Below are 9454 nucleotides of genomic sequence, written 5' to 3' on the forward strand. Positions count from 1 at the left end.
TGTATTAAACGTAAAAAATAAAATTTAAGAAAAGAATTGATAGTTTGAATTATTTAAGATTTCAAATATTTCAGCTTGAATTTAATCGACTTTTAATTTAATCAACTATTTTTGCAAGATAAAATCTCATCGGAAAGATCATGCAGTACCGTTCTTCTTGTTTATGCTTCGAAGAGTAATCATTATTGACACGAAAGCTCGTCATTTAATTGACGTCAATCCCCAGGAACATACCGGATATCGATACCCGATTTCGTACGATGGCGATTCTATATGTGCAGAATACATCTAATTTCGGACATCGCAGATACCGTTTGTCTGTGCCGGGACATTGCGTGTCGACTAATTGATGCCGGTTTATTAGCTGCCTCTTTCGACCGCGGAGGCGTGAACTACCGAGGTATTATTCGACGTTCGCCTACGCGTCGGGCAACCGGATGCATAATTAATTTGAAATTGCATTGCACGAGGGAGTGAGAAACTCGTGTGCAGCTCGGAGAGGCCCCGAGGAAGGCTGCTAGTCATATACACGTATACTATATGGAAGGGATGGTGACGCGGCGATACGGGGAAAACACTGCGGCCATACCGTTTCCGGACCTGACGTGCAGCAGGTATTGTTCCGCGTGCGATTTTAAGACCACGTTTTCCCTCGCGCTGTCGCATCGCTTACCCCCAGCTTGGAACTCCTTTGACTGATGCATTTCGCCTGCAAGCTCCATTTGTATGCATCGCGCACGTAAGTCAGGTACAAAGTTAAATTGCCGCTACATTGTGCCTCAAGAACGCACGAGCCAGGTGATACCAACAAGTCGCCGTGAAAGTCTCGCACACGGCGCACGTTCGCCGGCAGATTAAACAGCCTGCGTGTCTCGAATTAGCGGATGTTCTCTTTATCCTTACGCGCTTTATCCGTGCTGTCCGTCAAACATTTCCGCAGTTCGGATTCGTGTTCGGAGTTCGGAGCGAGAAGACATTCAAGTATGCACTTCTGCATAATTCTTTTTTCCCCTAAAATCGCTAAAAAATTGATTTTTCCGCATTGCGGCTAGTATAATGAAAGATGCATTTTCATCCTACAGCTGTAACAAATATTTGAAAAAAAGATAACCACAATGGTATTCTTTTTCTAGTCGATGATTGTTTTGTTAATGGAAAAATGTGCAAACTATTTGCACGTACATATACGAAGATTATATTAACTTAAAAAACTAAACGAAACTATATATAAAATATTTGTTGAAATATCGAAACCTAGATTAAACTTCTGTGATTGTATAGCGGGGTATAATTCAGCTTTTTTCGGCTTTTAAGCAAAAACCAACAAAATTTACGATCTGGTATTGAAATGGATATGTATAATCTGTACAAAAGGTGGTAATCATTTTTAAGCAGATTACGTTGATGAAAATACGATGCATCCAACTTTTCAGGCCAAGCGACTGAAATTACAATATATTGCAAAAGCAGCGGAAATCACAATAAATTGTATCGAAGCAAACGCGCTGCACATGAGAGAGATACTATCGGTAATACATATAACGATAGAAATATTATAATTTATTATTCTTTGACATAAATACGCGCATATTATTTCAATATTGGAAGTTATTTATTCATGTGTCCAATGCTGTATTTATTAGTTATAAATGACTGACGCTATATATTTAATGTGTCCATTAATATATCTAACATGTTAAACATAATTGACTATTAAAATATAAAAAATTATATGTGTTAAACTAGAAAATGTTAACTAAAATGAGGAATATATACATATTTTTTTCACATCTATTTTTACTGTAACAAATGTTCAATGATAATGAGAATTTTTCGAAGCTAATATTAAATATGTTGAGAACTTGAATAATAAAGAACTTATATTTCAAATCTTACTTGATATAATATTTTAGAAGCAAAGAACATTTGCAAAATAAGTAATAAAATTATTAAATATTTTAATTAATATATTAAACATAAAATTAATTATGCTATCGCATATTGAATGATGTACATGTGGTATAATATATTCGTATCAAATATATTTTCTGGGTAATAACTTTTAACACGTGTGTTAGAAATTTTGACAGCTGATAGTAACGCCAGCATGTGTTTCAAGAAAAGACAGGAGTTCTGGTGGGAAACGCCGTAACTAATGGGGAACGCTTCGCACGTGCTGTGACGTCTACAATTTATCAAAACTTGTTCAGAGTTATTTTACGAGTTAGGTGGCACGATACGCTTCATACGTGGCTGTACGGAGGCCAAAACGACCGCACGTGCATTTGGATCAAGATAACCAATGATTTTGACGAATTATGCGACTGCACGTTGCGATTTCGCATCGTGTAACAAATGGCTTACAAATTATTTTAATCGTGATACATTTTTCTACAATTTTGTTATATATAAATTAAACCATATATTTCTATCATTTTATTGTGTAATATATGTATAAATAACTACTATCGCTATATATCAAAAAGGACATATGTCTACATATAATATTGTATACGTGCGTTGACATAATATTAAAGTCAGAATTGTGTTATATGCATATTAAACAAGCTAGTTAAACATTATTAATAGTTTAAATTTCTTGAGAATATTATAATGCAGCAGAGTTTGTTTATATCATCAATTTTTATCAAGTAAGAAATTGAAAAGTCCAATAAAAAAAAGAGTTTTACTATACTTGTAATATAATATTATAGATCGTATTAAACAGATTTTTATATTTCTTTGCTATTCCAGATTTATATTGATTATTTGAATAAAAAATGTTAATTTATTTTCCAGACATTTGTTATAATATATCTTATATTGTTTACATCAGCACCAGTAGAATTTGTATGAAGAATAATATATACAAATGTGTGCATATCTGTAGTTTTTTGTACAGATACTTTCCAGTTTCCTTTGTACTCTTATCCATGTTCTCCGTCCCGTTTCCCTTCCCGCGTTTCTAGCTAGTATCTGGATTTTCATTACCTCTGGAGGGCGGGTCCAGGATGAAATATATGACGTACTTCTCGCTAATCCTTCACGCGAAGTAGCGTGGAGAAGGATCGTTTATCTACGAATGCATACCAGGTTCTATTGGCCGACAAAACAAAAATAAAATATATTACGCAAAGACGTGATGAATTTAGAAACTCGTTTACTTCATTATATCGTAATGATTCAAACTCGCGTGTCCATAATGTTATATTATTATTCTCGCATATTTTCTCAAATCATTTGATAACAGAAATATCTAATCCGCGATAAATGAAAGAAGTTACATCTACAAAAAATTCTGCCGTCTAGAAAATACTTTCACGTGACTTTAAGTATTTGTTTAAAAAGTACTGTCGTTTAAACAAAAAAAAATTTCATAAAATATAAGTAATTGTATCTGAATATATTTTTTGATGTTTTCGGAAAACTATATCATGTTGTTTCTGTTTGTTTATATTGTAAGAATAATTTCTTCAAAAATTTAAAAACTTTTATATAACATTACACATATTTATATGGCATTTCTAACTTATTACTAATAAAGTAATTTAATATGTTAACAAAAGATATCAATTTTATATTATTAAAATATTTTTACCAATTTACTTATTTTATAACAGGTATTCTCCAAAGCGTGCTCCATTTTGAATTCAAACGCATAAAGTTATGCGTATGTCTTTGACAAGATACGTGAAAATGGAGTATGAAAATTAGTTTCGTTATTAGATTGGTTCACCGTTTCTCAAGGTGTGTCTTGCGTCAAAGCAACAGAGTTTGAGAGATATACATTTCGGTGAGAGAGTACTGTGTGCGATTTACTGCATGATTAGATTTGCGAGATAGAACTTTATTCATTCAGATTTCTCTTGACATAAAATGTATCTGCACAAATATTTCATTAAAACGATTTAGTAGCAAAGCAATTATTAGAAATTTTAAAAGGATAGAGGAAAATACTTTACATTTTTATTTTAGCTTTTGTTTTTAAAATAACACTTCGTTCTAATAATATGTCGTGTATATTCTGTTTTCGTTCTTGCCACAAACTTTTATCGCATAAATTATACTCACAAATGAAATATGTTTTTCATCATACATGGATATGACACAATAAAAGGAAGAGATTTGCCAGCCGGATTAAAGCTCAGTGTAAATGAACGGGTGTAAATTAGCAAGCACTTTTTACATTCATGAATAGAAAATTTTGCAAACTCCATGCTAACACTATGTAAGCAGCATAAAAATTTATCATTTAGCTTTTATTAATAATTTGTAGTTTGTATATTTTAAAAATTTCTTTTGCTACATATGTAATGTTTTTTTAATATAATTTTTAGTAATAAAAATACACTTTAATTTATTATATAAATTGATATAAATTTATAATTATTTACTTCTGTACACGGAACGCAACAATCTATTTAAAATTATAATATTTAAAATTATAATTTGTCAACTCGATTATTATTTATAAAAAAGAAGAAATATTTTAAAAAATCTTTGCAATTTATTAAACAAAAATAGGTATATCTAGTGTTTTCATAAATATAAAAAATGAAGTGAAAGAATGTCTTTGACATTTATATATGCGTACATAATATATCGAAAAGTATTATATGATTTTCATCGTATAATTAAAGGTGTCGTATAAAATTACTATAAAATTCAGAAAATTATTTCTCACGGCATCGAAACAGCATCTGAAACAGATAATAAGATAACAAATTTCTGCGATCACTTAATATTGATCGTCAAGAGATCGACATTTGATACGTTAGAAACTCATAAACTGCTCTGTGATTTCTTGACAATTCAGGAAATTCTTTATAAGAAGAGAGACCGAAGAGTGGTCGTAAAGTACCGAGCTATTCACTCACGACAGCTTATAAACGCCAACCTCGGGCTTGGCGCAAATAAGCGTAAAGCATCCACTTTCGCATTAGCAGATCAACGTGGATGTGTTCCCAGTTTATGCACCCATAAACTCTCGCTCGTCCTCATTGCCGCGTTCGCATCGTTGACGCGGTGTGGACGGTGGTGAAGGGTGACGGTCACGGTGGGGCGCAATGTATCATCAGCATGCGTTGTATCATGAGACCTCCATGAGCACGAAGAGAATTAACTGTGTGGTGGTACGAGGTGGTACACACGAAAAGGGGTTAAGAAGGGTTGCATGAACAAGCAGCGGTCGCGCGATAGAGCGCTCAGGACATAACGCAACCGGTTTGATGATGCTGCTACCGTTACGGTCGCGTAGAAAATGAAAGATACGGTGGATCCCGCATCTGAGGTGGTCGAGAGAACAGAAAAGAGTGCAGAGTAAGTAAAAAATAAAAAAATATATCAGCGGAAGTAGGCGTATACAGGGAAAATGCAGTTGTAATTGCAGAATTGAGCTGCGTGGGACAAGAATGCTGTTCACTCTTGTTCGCTCTTGTCCACACTTGTGCGCCGAAATTCCGGCCATCATAGACCTTGCGTTGCATCCTCTATGCTCTCTCCTTTTCTCGCTCAGGCAATTTCTCTTTGCCCCGCGCACTTTCCTTTCTCCTTCTCATTCTCACCCTGTCTCTCTCTCTCTCTCTCTCTCTCTCTCTCTCTCTCTCCTTTGTTCCCGATTCCACTTTCCTCTGACACTGTCCCATCCTCTGTTTCCGTCTCTTTCTTGCCCATCGTTACTATAGCCTCGCCGCTCTTGGTCCTCTTTCTCCGATACGCGAGGTCGTTCACTGGAGCACTTCAATTTGCATTACGCTCGACCGCGCATAGCCGAAGGATCAATTAAATTTCTATTAAGCGAAGCAGCCTTTTCCGTCTACCGTTCCGACCAGGCTTAGCGCGCTACAGGCGCACGCGTCATTTATCGAGAAGATTATTTGCGTTGTCTCGTGTCGGATTTTGAAATTATTTATTATTCGATACTATTTCATAGCGATGTTTCTATCTGCCTATCAAAATTGCGATAATGATAATTTAAATAAAGAAAATATAGGAGTAATTATGAAAATGTAATTTTTATTATACATAAAAAGAGAAAATAAAATTTATTGATGTAAATATATCAAAAATTTCTGACATAATTTTTCGTTCTTTAATATCAAGATCTCTGTTTTTTTTCATATTGTAAAGTATAACATAATTTATTATTCAATTTATCATTTTAAGAGAATAAATTTGACTTGGTTTAATTTGTTTTGATAATAAAAATTATAACAAAAGTCGAATTTTCCAACAAAATTAAATTTCATTATCGAGCAAAGAAGAAAGATTTGGATTACATGGTTCTTTTCTATAGAATTGATTTAATCGACGACGCTGCTAATTTCGCTGCGAGAAGATGCTTTTTCCCGACCGTTCTTGAAATCGCTTTTTCCACTCTTTGCTCGGCTTACTACGGAATCCTTACACTCACGAATGGCGTTGGCGGTATATCGGTTTTTATCACCAACGCCATAACGGTTGCATCACTCTCTTTCTCTTCTCGCCACGATCGGCGACTGAGACAGGCAAGCTTGGCCACCAAAGGGGATCGCAAAAAGATTATTTGCTGGTCTGATCCGTCATGGGGCTGGACGGGTGACGGAGGTTTTTACGTTTTCCGTGTCTATGGAACGAGGATATGCTCGACCTTTCTGCCGTGCGCCACCGTTTGCGAGGTAATCCCTGATTATCGTGATCGAATTGCCGTCGTACTGATAAAAGTACGTGCTGTACAGTTATGGTAGCCAATCGGCCCACCTCTTTGGTGATAAACACCAAAGCCGTGAGATATACCTCGTTAACTTCTTTTTATAATGCTTTCTAGAAACGTCAAAGAAACGTCAAAGAAGACGAATAAAACATGTCTCTTTGGGAATTTTTGAATTATTTATAATTTTGTGCTTTATATATTTTATTTAAAAAAATGAGATGCTAATTAGCTTTCTTATACATATACTTTAGATCCTGTGCAAATCATTAAGAAACAGTGTAAACTCTTTCTCTTTTTTTTTTAATTCTTTACGCGTATAATTTTTGTTAATAAAATTTTTCTAATGCACAATTTTGATATAATAACTTCACAAGGAGTATTTACAATATTTTATTAATAAAATAAATATGTTATATATGTGTATATTGTGCTATGTCATAGACTTCTATATATGTATTATACTAGATTATTAATAACAATGATAAGGATGAAAGAGCAGAATAATTTATAATTCATGTTAATATAAATTGTATTGTATTTAATTTGCTAGAAATTATTAAATTTCTTGTTATGACACGAAAATAGCTTTTATTTTAATAACTGGGAATTGACATACAAAAATACAATAGTGTTATCAAACTAAACTATTTTGTTATATTGTAAATAGCTACTTCTTTGATGTTAACAGTCTAGTATATAAGATATACATATATAGAAGTCTGTATGCTATATATTATATATATCATATTTATGTTGAAATAGTGTAAAGTGTAACAAGAACATTTTAGAAGTTTAAAAATGTGTCTAAAAGGCTGTTAAACTATATCAGAAATTTAAAGTAATATTTCCAATATTATCTGATAGACATATACATACGTATATGTATTTATATGTGTATGTATATATATGTATATAATATATAAATAAAAGATAAAAACAAAATATATAATCAATAATAAATGCAATCATACTAATACAGCATTTTTACAAATATATCACACGTTGATTTATCAAAGTCACATGTCCTGTGACATTTCGCACGCTAGAATAGACCAACCAGTTCAATTCAATGAATCGTTATGTACATCGGAACCTAATTGACCCTGATCCTACCAAACAAGCGTGTGCCGTGTTGCTTCGCACGCAGCGATTACTAGCGTGTATCTCGCTTCAATAGCGTCATTCGACGAGATCTGGTAAGCCATAGTTGCAGATGTTGCAAGAAATGTTTCGTATGTAATGCGATTATTTAGTAACACACTACACAGTACACAATATAATTTATTTGCTGCATATTTACATGGCTTAGTAATTTTTATCGATGTCCTTTACACACATGCCGCACATATTGTAGTGTAAATATAATCCTAAATATAATCCTCAGTATGTTTAAATGCGACGATGCAGTTCAGTGGATAGAGAACATACACAGACACCGCGTAATAAAGTCATATGATAAATGGAACTGAGGAGGGCATTAGGTTTTTATAACAAACGTAGGAAAGGAAAGCGTACCATATATCCCGGGCGAGTTAAAAATGCACGACGTCAGTGCTCCCTCAATCACATAACTTCGTGGTAATCGATCTTTGATTCAAAATCTTTCCTCGCTGCGAAACGTGCACCGTCATACGGACAAATTCTTCCGTTTTCCATCCTCCGTTCGATTCCTTCCGCACCCGTTTCCTTCCATCCGTCTTTCTCTCTTTTCCTTTCTCGCGCACGCTCTCTCTTTCTCTCTCTCTCTCTTGCTTTCCCTTTTTCTCCATCCCTTTCTTCCCTTTGCCGGCGTCCCAGCCATCCGACAGATAAAACTTCATCCTCCACTCCGTTTCTCACACCGTCACCCATACCATGCCATTTATATACGATTTTTCTCGTAATCGCGAACATCCATTTACGACGGGCTCCTTCAATTTCTCGTTACCCCAACCTGCGCGGGCCCACCGGCACCCAACACCCCCATCGTGCCAGCGTCGTGCTCCCTTCTTCGGCTTACACCCCCTCCACCGAAGCCAGACGTCCTTTGCTATTGATTTACGACGGCTATTTGCAAGATCACGCCAGGCGCGTTAAAACTTTCTACAACTGCGCCACGCCTTGTGTCGTATTGCTTCTCCCGGTGATTACGCCGAGTCATTCAGAAATGTTTCTAAAAGTTCCGCCGAGAATCGGACGCGTTGACCAGCCTCGAGCAAGGAAGCCGCAGCAAATCGCCCGAGGCTGTTGCTGAAACGTGCCCTGCCGTAATAACTCGTTCCGCTTTCACGCTACCTTCCTATTATACGTACTATGGCGATGAATGCGCGTGAATCTGTATGTATTGTGCTTGAAAACATTATTGTTTTTATGAAATTTTCTTTCGAGTACGGCGCGAGATGAGAGAGTACTTTCTCGTTATTATTTTGCATAATATTTTTTTACGTGTATTATATAATAGCAGTGTTTTAAAAAGTATTATTACGTATATTTTAATTCATTAACATAGAAATATGAATAATATAGAAATAGTAATTAAAAGTTAGAATACGTATCAATGCTTAGAAAGACATAAAATATATAGGAAAAATTAGATAATATAAGTAAAAAAATCTTTTACAAAACTATTCCAAAAAACTATTACAAAATATATATATATATATATAAATTCTTTTGTACTTCTAAATTTTTTGTGAAAAAAATTGGAAAGTATATCTATGTGCAGATATATCTGTGTGTAGATATATTTGTCTTCCATATCTATCTAACAGCCAATCGGTCAAA

This window comes from Anoplolepis gracilipes, chromosome 5 (genome assembly GCF_047496725.1).
Source record: "Anoplolepis gracilipes chromosome 5, ASM4749672v1, whole genome shotgun sequence".
Lineage (NCBI taxonomy): Eukaryota > Metazoa > Arthropoda > Insecta > Hymenoptera > Formicidae > Anoplolepis > Anoplolepis gracilipes.